Source organism: Lissotriton helveticus, chromosome 11, assembly GCF_964261635.1.
Source record: "Lissotriton helveticus chromosome 11, aLisHel1.1, whole genome shotgun sequence".
Classification (NCBI taxonomy): domain Eukaryota; kingdom Metazoa; phylum Chordata; class Amphibia; order Caudata; family Salamandridae; genus Lissotriton; species Lissotriton helveticus.
The window spans coordinates 927,956,370-927,968,536 of NC_136072.1; the positions used below are offsets into that span (position 1 = coordinate 927,956,370).

At 43.6% G+C, this 12,167-nt stretch overlaps 1 protein-coding gene across 2 annotated transcripts in view; it reads right to left on the reverse strand.

Annotated features, from left to right (window-relative positions):
- Window positions 1-12,167, reverse strand: part of CASTOR1 (cytosolic arginine sensor for mTORC1 subunit 1) — a 145,707-nt gene that overhangs the window by 78,036 nt on the left and 55,504 nt on the right. The gene's annotated exons all lie outside the window — the stretch shown is intronic.

The window sequence follows — 12,167 nt, forward strand, 5'->3', positions numbered from 1 at the left end:
TGTACTATCCAATATCCTTTAATCCAATACCTTTCTTTTCTTTCCTGAATGGGCTAAATACCATATTACAATAATCCTGCTTTATGATACAGTTTCTGCCTGTTACATCGGTCTTCTTTCCTCGACGTCAGCCTTTATTAACCTGGGGTCTGCTACTGTTCTGAAAACTAAATAAAATGAACTTAAAAGCAAAATGTAAAATCAAAAAATTTAAAACACTGTAAACGCAAAGGAGTTTGAAACTGGAAGTTAAAAATTAAGTTGGTATCAGCTTGATTTGGGGGAGCAGCACAAGTACAGTAAATAGAATCTAGTATAGATAATTAGTGGCCGCAATGGAAGCACTAGTTTGTGCAGATAAAGAGGGCATGCAGCGGAGGAGCAAAAAAGAAAGTGATGCTGGAGTCTAGCAAATAGTTTACTCTATTAGAAATAAAACTACATTTTGAAAAACTGCAATATTAAAATTAAACGTTTGATTTTTTTTGGCTTGTGAATTAAATGCTGTTTAGTTTGCATATCTGTTTGATGTATTCTTTGTATACGTATATTTGTGCTTGTGTCTACTGTTGCAAGTTCAAATTGCAAAAATTGTTTAGGCCAGGGCCCCTGGCTACAAATAGTGGCCTAATGGGTGTCTACAAACGTCAACAGGTTAAGAAGAACCGCTGCTCTGACTCGCTTCCCCTCTCCCAAAGAATCATGGATGGCAGTGGTTTGTGTTTACTGGCTCTCTTAGCTCTCTCGGGAGCCTTTAACACACTCATCTCTGGGACTCTCTTAACCTTCAGAACTGCCAGGAAGGAACTGACGGCTTGGTTTTCCTCCTTCCTTTCAGGAAGGTCACACACACCATGTGCAAAGCAAGTTCTCTCCTGGTCCCACCCACAAGCTCAAGTCTAGCTTCAATCTGACTAGCACAGCAGGGCTGGAAGACATAAGTGAATACGTTATCCGTGTCACTGGAACAAAGGTTGTAGAGAAAAAGACTGAGCAACGTGTCTGAATCATACCAATTGTTGACACCTGAGTTTAAACATTTAAACTCTCATTTTTAATAATGCAAGAATTTAAAAAGATTCGCTCTGGTTCATAATCAACTTAAAAATGTAGATACGTGGGTTAATGAAAGTATGAGCAACAGGTTATTAAGCAACAAAACAGAATACATATCCCAATCATATCGTACATGTCTTGGTTAACTAATCGAACGTTTCATTTATTTACAGCCTTACTGTACTGGATTTGAAATCCGGACACTTTGCAGACCTGCAGGATTTTGTTTTGAAGGCTGCACCAACCTTTGCCAGTTTTATTACGTTCATAAGAATCTGTTGGTAGAAATTATTTTGAGGAGAAACTTATGCACCGCCTAATTAACTGTGACTTTAGTTACTGCTGTACTTCGTTTTAGGCCAGGGTCCATTTTCTTGGCTTTTTATAACTTGATGTTTTTCCACAATACATTTATTTGTGAATTTCAGAGTTTTTATATTGTAGTAGTTTTGCAACCCATACATTGAAGATTTTTTTTAATACACATATCAGAGTAAGTCAGTCTTCAAAGTCAAAATTCAGGAACATTAAGATGTCAAATTCAACTCGAGCACTGTGTGTTTATAGGGACTTTTAAGTCCAATAAACAAATTCATATATTTTTATATTTACTGAAAAGAGTAAAAGGTTAACCCCTTAACTCTTGGGCCTTTTCTCCCCCAGTGTGGAGCCCTTTTTAGGCAATTTGGAGTAATTCCAGTTTAGGCCTCATAACCTTTTACGACCTTTTTTTCCAACATCATGAGGATTCTAAAGGTATCCAGGGTTTGTGGATTTTCCTTTAGGACACCACGAAAATAGCCAATATATAGCTACATTTAGAGTTTAGGGGAAAAATAAGAAAAAAAGCTCTGGATAAAAGGGTAAGTTTTTTCTCATAAAAATGACATCAACGAACAGTTTGCTGTGCTAAAGTCACCATCTTCCCAGCTTTCAGAAACGTGCAGAGCTGAATCAAAAAAACTAAATTTTTACCACAGTTTTAGCATTTTTCCAAGAGATAGCTCAGTTTTCCTATTATTCGTGTTTTCAATCTACTTCCAGTTTGAAGGGGGGGGGCAGTGTGAAACCCATGGGTGATCCAGGAAAGCTATATATTTCTGAAAGGTAGACACAATTTCAAATTCAGCAAATGGCCATATGTATAGATCCCTCAAGGTTTCCCAAAAGAAACGAACTGTTGAAATAAAGAAATATTGAAAATGAGTAGGAAAAACAGCCATTTGTGACAATGTTTCCATCTGTAACTTTATGTCACGATGGGCGATTTACAAAAGCAATGAACCATAACGTTTGCTAGACCCTTTTGGCTGTCTGTTATATAGAATTTGTAGGTTCTCCTAGAACCCGAGATAACAACTGAGCTACATTTTACAATTGTTTTTCCATTGTATGCAGAGTACAGACCACAGTGGTATCAAGGTAACCTATGTATTTGAAATGGGCACAAGATATGGAGTTTAGGAGAAGGGGCTATTTGTAAGTGTCTGAATTTGTGGGTACCCATAATGGTGATGGAGCAGGGGAATGACAAAACATGTTTTATACCCCGTGTGAAGTCAAGTTCTCAAAACCCTAACCTGTATTAACCGTGTGAAACATGATAATTAATCAACAAAAGAAAAATACACAGAAAAAAGGTACACGTGGGAAAACTAACTGACTGATCTGCTAACATTAATGTATTAATAACGTGAAGAAGTCATACTAATATGGTGCGGTAACGCTTTAAAATGTTAATAGAGCTATGCTTTTATTTTTTAATGGAGTATTTTTGTGGCAAAACAAACAAATTTGGTAAGTAAATAATGCATTCATGTTGCTTTTCGCTAGGTAACATCTAACATTGGAAAATTAGAATGGCAGGAGGTAAACAGAAGGGCTTTATTTCTAAAATCTAACGTCTGTTGTGTTTGTTTTCATATTAGTTCCCATTGAGGCCCGTTGAGGCCTAGTTCGAAAATGGCTGCTTATGCAAGACTTCGAGAAGTATGACACTACGCATGCGCGACTGTACGCGAGAGATGCTTGAATGGCCTGTGCTCGGACTGTAGATGTCAAGGTCAGCTTGGCCTAAGACACCGGAGCGGTGACAAAGGATGCTCGAGTTTGTGAGCCTGGGAAAGTTGCATGCTGTAACTACATGATGTATAAAAATACAAGGACAGGATGACGAATTGCAAAATGGACAATTTTGACCGTGTGAGAAATGTGAAGATGACATTGCAAAGTTTGGACAATGAGGATATGAGGTGATCTTCACCACCCCTCTAACGGACCAATTAGAAGTGAGTTTGGTCCCTAAAGTTTCAAATTGTAGTAAGATATTTAGGGGAAAATGGTCTGAAAGAGCCGGTACAAAAGAGAGAAAAATAGCTGGGTCCTGAATTTATTTTCGCACCACGACATGCAATCTGACTGAATAATTTTTGGGTGCAAAAAGACTTTGAATTATGTTTGGACTTTAACTTTCGATGGGGCAAAGAATAATACGGAGTCCTGATCGGAGGTAGACATCGAGGATGATAAAAAGACAGTCAGCATTGGGAACCTGTGTCGTTTTAATCCTGTATTTGTCGTCTAATGAAACTTGGTAATATAAGTTCTACATTTCTATTTCTTAAATGTGCTAATAAATGTCAGATTTTAATTCAAAGTTATTTTACTTGACTAAAATTTAGATAAATGTTTCTTAATAAGATTTATATGAGTTAAGTGTTAGTCTAAAATAAAAGTCATGATAGAATAGAATAATAAAGATAAATGGGAAAAATTGTAATTAAGCTGGTCTTGATTTCCATCAACTAACTTCTACTAGCTGGTCCATCAACTGAAACAGCGGGGTGCCTTGATGTTATTTCCTATGAATCTAGAGAAAGAGAAATTGTTCATATATGCATATGTACATAATGTACACATTCTTACATTTAAATTAATAAGGTGCTCCGTTGTCCAGCAGCTCGCCTTCTAGTCTCACTGATCTTGGGAGCGGTGCGATTGTGTGAATCAGTGACTCGCGGTGCTATGGGAACAACCGACGAGTGAAGTAAGATAGCTCCTGAGTAAACTGAGATGAAATGGGAGGGTTGTTCGAGAGCCGTGCAGGATCGATGGCATATGATTTAGAAGGCATTTTTTAAACTGTCTTCTTCTAACACACTGCCTTACATTTGAAAGGCACACATGCAGCAAAATCCAATTGGTAATAACAAATATTCTACTATTCTATGCTCCCACATGTCTTCTGATACAAATGGTACCTCAATTGTGTGTGGGTAGGCCTCCTGCGACAGGAAATGGCTCAAAATGCAACTTGGATACCTTACATTTTTTTAACGGAGGGGAGGGAGGCTGCCTTCTTCCTGTTCCGGCCGGAGGCAGGGGATCAGAAAAGCAGCAGGAAAACGTGGGACCTGGCCAGTTTAAAGCTGAACTTCGTGAAATTGTGCCAATACTTTGTAAAAGGCCTGGCAGAGCTGCACTCCAATCTGGGGGCTAAAATGCAGGATCTACATACAGATCAACAAACTGATATAGACTAGGTGAGCCAAAGGGTAATAGATGTGGAATCCAAGTTGGACAGGCATGATTCGGGCAACTCCGCAACACGGGATACAAGCACAACCCAGGAAAAGCAGCTGAAGGGATCCCTTGATGAGCTGGAGGGCCTGGAATCCATAATATATTATAAATAAAATATAATAAATATTTATGAATTTGACAACTTGGAATGGAAATCCTTATTGTCACGGAACAGCCCGTGTGATGAGCCCTAAGGAGGCCACAACTAAAAGTATATAGGTTTGACAACAGTTTTCATAAGGGTATATTCACTGGAAGACGGACCACGCTATAGTTCTCAGAACCCTCTGGGGCATAGTCTGGTCGCAAAAGCCATATAGGGTCCCCAATGCTTACCCGGGTACTCACTGAAGCACTACATTGTGCCTGTGGGGTACATATGTTGCCTCGAAAGTTAAGGTGACACTGCCTTCACCATGTATGTCAATCCATTACAACACTACTTTTACTTCCGCTATCGAGGTACTGGCCATTCAACGATGGGTGGGGGAAATGTTGCATGGTTACAGATATGTATGAAGGAGAGACCTCTAAAACATTCCTGTAATGCAAGAGAGATTTTGACCTTTCAAAGACAGAGCGCCTGCGTTATGCTCAGATCCACAACTGGATCACCCATCCCTTTGCTGCTACTACGGACAAGGCCCCTTTCAAAATCCTATTCCCTTGCCATGTTGACTCTAGGGGCCAACATGGGAAGGGAATAAGGCAATGACTGGGCTTTGTAAACTTCTCTTATGGCAGGAATTGCCCGATGTGTGGAAACATAATGAGGAGTGGGGGCAAGCTCTGGGAAAATGTATCAACCCTAAGCACTGAGCGAGCCTGTGCAGAGACCTTCATTCATCATGGAGCTCGGTCCGGGGAAGGAAAATCAACTATAAAATCTGGTTTGGCTGCCGCTATACTCCCCTCTGCTTACATTGCATGTCCCATAATTCATCCCCGAAGTGCCCTTTAAGATTCTAGGTAAAGATTAGGTTTCATATATTGTATTTACCAAGCTAAGGCAGTTGAGGTGACACATTAAATGAATATTTCTGATGGATATTTCAAACCACAGATTCCTCACCACAGAATATCACCGAGGCACCAGACTGGATCTATAGAATTTTGTAGCAGTGACCCTGTACGTCGGTAGGTGGCATTGTGGGGTTCCACCATGTTACCATACTGATCCAGAAGTGAAGGAGAGTGGGCTAGCCATGTCTGAGCTCTTGCTCCCATTTAATGATAACCTCACAAATATTTATTTATTTATTATTTATTTATTTAGTGTGTTTTATATAGCGCACGGCTACCCCAACGGGGTGTCCTGGCGCTTCTGAGAGTGTAGATGAATCTTACTCCTGAGGGAATCAGCAAAAGAGGAGTGTTTTTAGGGCCTTGCGAAAGGGGAGCTCATCAGGAATAATTCTGATGGAAAGAGGCAGTTCATTCCAGTGAGAGGCAGCACAGACCTGGAAGGGTTTTCCCTCCAGAGCGAGTTTTGTTGAATCTAGGAGTGATCAGAAGATTTTTGGTATCAGAACGGAGAGCTCTCACATTTTTGTAGGGGCGCAGACAGGACGACAGGTAAGCAGGGCCTTGACCTTTTATAGCCCTGTGGGTCAATGTGAGGGCTTTGAATTCAACTCTCTTCTGTATTGGCAGCCAATGAAGCGAGTGGCGATGAAAGGAAATATGCTCTCTTAGGGAAATGCCACAGACTAAACGAACCGCTGCGTTTTGAACTGTCTGTAGTCGATGGCATAGCCCTGCGGCCAAACCGATGTACAGACCGTTGGCGTAGTCCAAGTGAGAGGTAATCAACGCTTGGACTATAGCTCTCCTGGTGTTATTGGGGAGGAAATTGATGAATTTTTTTACCATCCTAATTTTGGAGAAGCAGGCCGCTGATACGGTCTGTACTTGGTTTTGAAAAGAGAGGTTGGAGTCCCATCTGACACCCAAGTTTTTTACAGATTCCTTAGGTGAAGGGGGGGAGCTTAAATCCAGTGGCCACCAAAGGTTGGGGTCCAGGGGGGTAGGCTGATGGAAAAATAGGACCTCGGTTTTCCCGGCGTTAAGTCGGAGGCAGTTGTTGTGCATCCAGAGTGAAATTTTACGCAGGCAGTCTTTTAAAGGTTCAAAGGTGGAATGGGAGAGTTTATCATAGGCGAACATCAGTTGGATATCGTCCGCGTATGAAGTGGCTTTGATTCCGGACTGGGCGATCATCTCGGCAAGCGGGGAAAAATAAACATTAAAAAGAAGGGGGCTTAAGGAGGAGCCCTGAGGGACTCCCCACTTAAGCGGCCGACTGTTGGACGTGTACGGAGGGGTGAAGACCGCCTGAGTCCTGTTAGTCAAAAAGGAAGATAGCCACCTCAAGGCCTGGCCTTGAATACCCTTGGAATGGAGCCGATCCAGCAGGACAGGGTGAGAGACGGTGTTGAATGCTGCCGACAAGTCAAGCAGCACCAACACCGCCTTCGAACCTCCATCAAGTTTCCAGCGAACAGCATCGGCCATCTCTATCAGAGCTGATTCCGTGCTGTAGCCGTGTCTGAATCCATGTTGTTAATCATGGAAGGCCCCATTGGATTCCAGAAAATTTGCAAGTTGTTTTTGTACTAGTTTTTCCAATACCTTGGCTGGAGCCGGTAACAAAGATATAGGTCTATAGTTCGCCGGCTCATTGGGATCAGCATTAGCCTTTTTCAGGATAGGAACTAGTCGTGCATGCTTCCACGATTCTGGAAAGATGCCAGTCTGGAGAGAGTCATTCCAAATGCCGTTCAGGATAGGATTGAGTAGGGGAGCCAAGGCTTTATATTGTTTCGCCGGCCGTGGGTCGGTCGGCGAAACCGATCTGCATTTGGATAATTCTGCCAGAGAGAGATCGAGGGAGATTTCTTCAAAGTTGGTAAAGATCTTTGAAGGTGCTAAGTCGGGGGTGGTGATCAGTGTGGACTTGTGAAAAGGGTCAGGGAGATTTATACTGGGGAAAGAGTCATAGATGGTGATAATTTTATCCTCAAAGTAGTCGGACAGACGATTGCAGAGGGATTGAGAGACAGGAGACTGGCGTTTGAGGGCCAGAGGATCGGTAAATGATCTCACCGTCTGAAAAATCTCCCTTGCAGAACCATGAGTTTATTAATTTTATCCTCAAGGTGTGTTCTTTTATGATCTATGATCTTTTTCCTGTACCTTTTAAGTGCTAGTTTATATTCTATTTTACTGTCAGGAGAGTATGAAAGTCTCCAGCGCTGTTCCAAAAGTTTGCAGGCCGATTTACATTTACGTAGTTCTTCAGAGAACCACGGTGCAGAGGGGGCAGAGCGAAATGTTTTAATTGGCCTAATAGGAGCAATTGAATCAATAGCCAAGGAAATCCAGCTATTGAAATTGTTCAGCCTAGAGTCTAGATCAATGGCCTCCCTCGGGGCTGTGGTACCCAGATGGGCTCCAAGACTGTCTGGAGAAACATCACTCCAGTTGCGCCCGAGGATTTTGGCCTGAACACAAGGTCGTTTTTGATGGGGTAAACAAAGAGAAAACGGGATAAAAAAGTGGTCGGACCAAATCACTGGGTAAGGATGACCCATGATTAAGTCAGACAAATTAGAACAAATCAGGTCAAGAGTATGTCCCGCCTTGTGAGTGGGGTAACGGATCCATTGTTTTAAACCACCGTCCAAAAGTGTGGAGAGGAAGTTGGAGCTTGTCGAATCAGAGGTATCCTCCACATGGAGATTGAAGTCTCCAAGTAGGGTGAAATTTGCATAACGCGAGCTGGCCTGAAGAATATAGTCTAGAAGATGTGGCAGGGAAGAGGTCTTAGATTTAGGGGGTCGGTAGACTAGCAGGCCTGAGAGGGTGATATTAGCCGTAAAATTAATGCAAAAAGGGAGGGCCTCAATAGAGTCTATTTGAGTATAGGGAAATGAGGAAATGGTCCATGCTGATGTTTAGATTATGGCAAGGCCGCCGCCGTGGGTGTTGCTGTTTCTGTTCTCACAGAGAATGTTGTATCCTACAGGGATGGCAAGGGCTAGGGCGGGGTTGGAATCCTCTCCGAGCCAAGTTTCCGTCAGGAAGAGAATGTCCCAGTTATTATCAGATAAGGACGATACTATATCAAGAGAATGTTTTACTAAGGAGCGACAATTAATGAGGCCTGCCTTGATCCTGACATTTTTATTAATCGGAGTAGACCGCTTACGATTCATAGTAAGGGGACAACGGGATACAGGGATGCCATCTGCCTGATCGAAATCGCAGGGAATACACGGAAAGTTAGAAGTGGTCAAATCAGAGGGGAGGGAATGAGAAAAAACAATGGGAAGGTCGTAGATTAAATAATGTATTCCTATCATACCTATATATGTGAGGAACAACATGGTCTGTGGCCGTGGCCACGGTCTGGTCGCAGACAGGCGCAGACGGGCAGGACTCTGGCACGACTCCGCGCAGCGGCAGGTCCGGCGTGTCCGCAGTGCGCGTCCGCTGCGCGGAGTCATGTCTTTCCCTATTTATAGTCTCCGCTACAGAGCGAGAGTAGTCTTTCCCCAAACAAAGATGGCCGCACTCTAATTCAGCCCGACCGGAACACCACTGACTCAGCCCTGAGAAGGCTGATGTAAATCCGGGTCGCAGGGCGGTGCGGGGGAGGATTGTAAGGCTCACCGTGCTTCTCAACATCAAGCAAGCGGTAGCTGGTGGTATATTAAGAGGTGAAAACCGCTTTCAATGTCAGCGGATTTGCAATGGGCAGAGTAAAATATTTAAAAGCTTAGTCTTTAAGCAGATAATGCAGTGCAAGTTGTTTTTAAAAAGCAATAATTAACAGAGTACAAAAAAACACAACCTCTCGGCTTCCGCCTCAAGAGGGATTATGAACACAGCTGGGCTGAGCTCACAAATACTCTAATGGCTACCTAGTCGAAACCATGTTCTTGTCCAACTGTTAGCAGGTGGCTAGACATTACTGGCTGGTGGTCTAAATTTTCTTACCAAGCACTCCAGAGAGTCTCATTGTACAGGCCACAACCAGTAAGATGAAAACCAACTCCTTTCCAACCAATTATCTGCATAGAGAATACAAAAGGATTGATGCCTTTGGAAAACATATGTTTTCTTCTGCCAGCCTGGCACCGTGATCTGTACTGCAGTTTGCCTATTGAAAAAATATAAACGTGCTCATTTAGGCATGGCCAGGGAGACCTTGCCAGCAGTGCTGCATGATCTTTTTGCCTCTATGGCTCAGACAATCCATGACGAGCAGGAAACAGCTAAGTATATTATTTGTACCAGGTTAAATGCCATGGACTGCTCTGCTATGGCTGTTGGTACCAGTGTTTTCTTTCGTAGCTATGCCTGAATGAAGTTCTATGATGTACAGGCTTTCCCAATTGATATGCCCTTTGGGGAGTCTCACCTCTTTAGAGAGAATATTGACTTCACTTTGGAATGCTTTAAGAAACAGCAGAGCCACAGTGTGTTCCGTGGGGCTATTGATCCCTGCCAAACAGTTTCCGAACCAGGTCAAGAAATTTTGGGGTTATCTGAGAGGGCTGGTGTATAGGCCGAGACAGCCTTCCCAGACAGTGAAGCAGAAGGCAGCCCAGAGTTTTCAGACAATAGGGAGACAGCGTGTCGGCCAGCAGGGGCATCAATTCACTCAATTCCTCTTCCCCTGCTACCAACAGTTTAAGATTTCCCTTAGCAGCACAGGTCCCAGCAGGATTCAGAACTTCCTCCGTGTTGGTGACCCATCATATATGACAGATGGGTCTTTCAAATTGTTAAAAAAAGCTATGTACTACCTTTTTTCTCCTTCCCATAAAATATCCCTCTAAACATATTTCAGAAAAGCATCTGGTCATTCTGTTACATGAGGTATGCCGAACACTTTCGAAATGTTCCATAGAGGAGTCAGACTCTGAGAAAGACAAAGCTTGTTATTCCAGGTGCTTCCACGTCCAGACAAAAGATTGGGGCCTCAGAGTTCTGAATGCCTTCCTGAGAAAAGAACAAATTTCAGATGCTCACATCGCCTCACATTGTTTCTGCTCTGGACCTATGAGACTGGATGGTGTCCTTAGACTTGCACGATGCATATTTTCATATACCCGTTTGATTACTGCAAATTAAGGTGGTACTTGCTCATCTTCAGCCTCAGCAGTCCCCTTGAGTGTATGATGGTGGTGGTCACTGCCCATCTCTGAAGTCAGAGGCCGCCTGGTGCCGGTATAAAGGCCACCTTTCGGAAACTATCCCGATCTCCTCTGAGATGACCCACGATCTGCTGTGATGGCAGACAGGTCACAATATGTCCTGAGGCATGCCACACTCCCTTCCGCATCCAGCGCGGACAGTGGTGACAGACTGCTGGATGCCACACTGCTGGTTGTTGGAGGGGGGTGCAGGGTTGGAAAGTGGAGGTCAGAGAACTTCTGGAGCTGGGGACCATTCATCGAGCCCTAAAGGCCTTATTGCCCTCCATCAGGGGGCGAGGGTGCAGGTTCTAAGGGACAACATGCAGTATTACCAAGCAGTGCTGGATCCAGAGTTCCTAGCCAGGAAGCTTTACATCTCCAGAGGTGGCTAGAGTGCCATGACATCCTACTAATTGCCTACCACCTGCAGGGATCCCCGATCCCAGAGCCCACAAACTGGGCAGATATTGAGTGGTTTCTACATCCCTGGGTGGCAAAGGATATGTTTTCCCAGTAGGGGGGAAGGAGTGGCCAAAATAGATCATTTCGTCATTGTAGTGACCACCATTTTGCATGTTGGAGTTTCCTCAAGAGCACTCATTATTCCAGCTGGATTGGAACAGGGGACTCCTGTAAGCTTGCCGCCAGTACCTCTTTTGCCCTGAGTTCTGAAGAATATCAAGAACGATCATGCCCAAGTCATTCTAGTGGCCCTGGATTGGGCCTGGAGGATTTGGTACCCAATATTCCTGAGCTTAGGCATCTGACCTCCAATCGGGCTACAACTTTGGGAAGACCTCCTGTCTCAAGAGGAAAGCAGGGCTCACCACCCAAATCCATGCAGCTTACACCTCGATGAATAGAGACAGGGCGGTGGCAATTGACGGTCTTAGATTTGCTTCCTGAAGTGTTGAATGTCATCCTTGCTGTCAACATGCCCCCCAGGAATTTCATTTACCCCGGCACTTGGCCAAGTCTAACCTGTGATGCATTGGACAGGGACTCCTTACTGGCAAAGCCGTTAGGGGTCGTTTTATTTGCTTTGTCTTTAGCTCAGCAAGACCCTGCAGTGGCACCATAAAAGTTAATTTGTCGGCCACTTCAGCATTTTTGTGTTTGCGAAATCAACCATCTATGTTCAAATTGCCCGTTGTGATGAGGTTTATTAAGGGTGTGGCACACATGCTCCAAAAGAGATTGCAATGCCCCAGTGGGACATTAACTTAATCTTGATAATCCTCTTGTGCACAGCTTTTAACCCTATGCAAAGTTGCTCACTGCATCTCTGGACCTTGAAGGCCGTCTTCCTCATTGCAATTAATC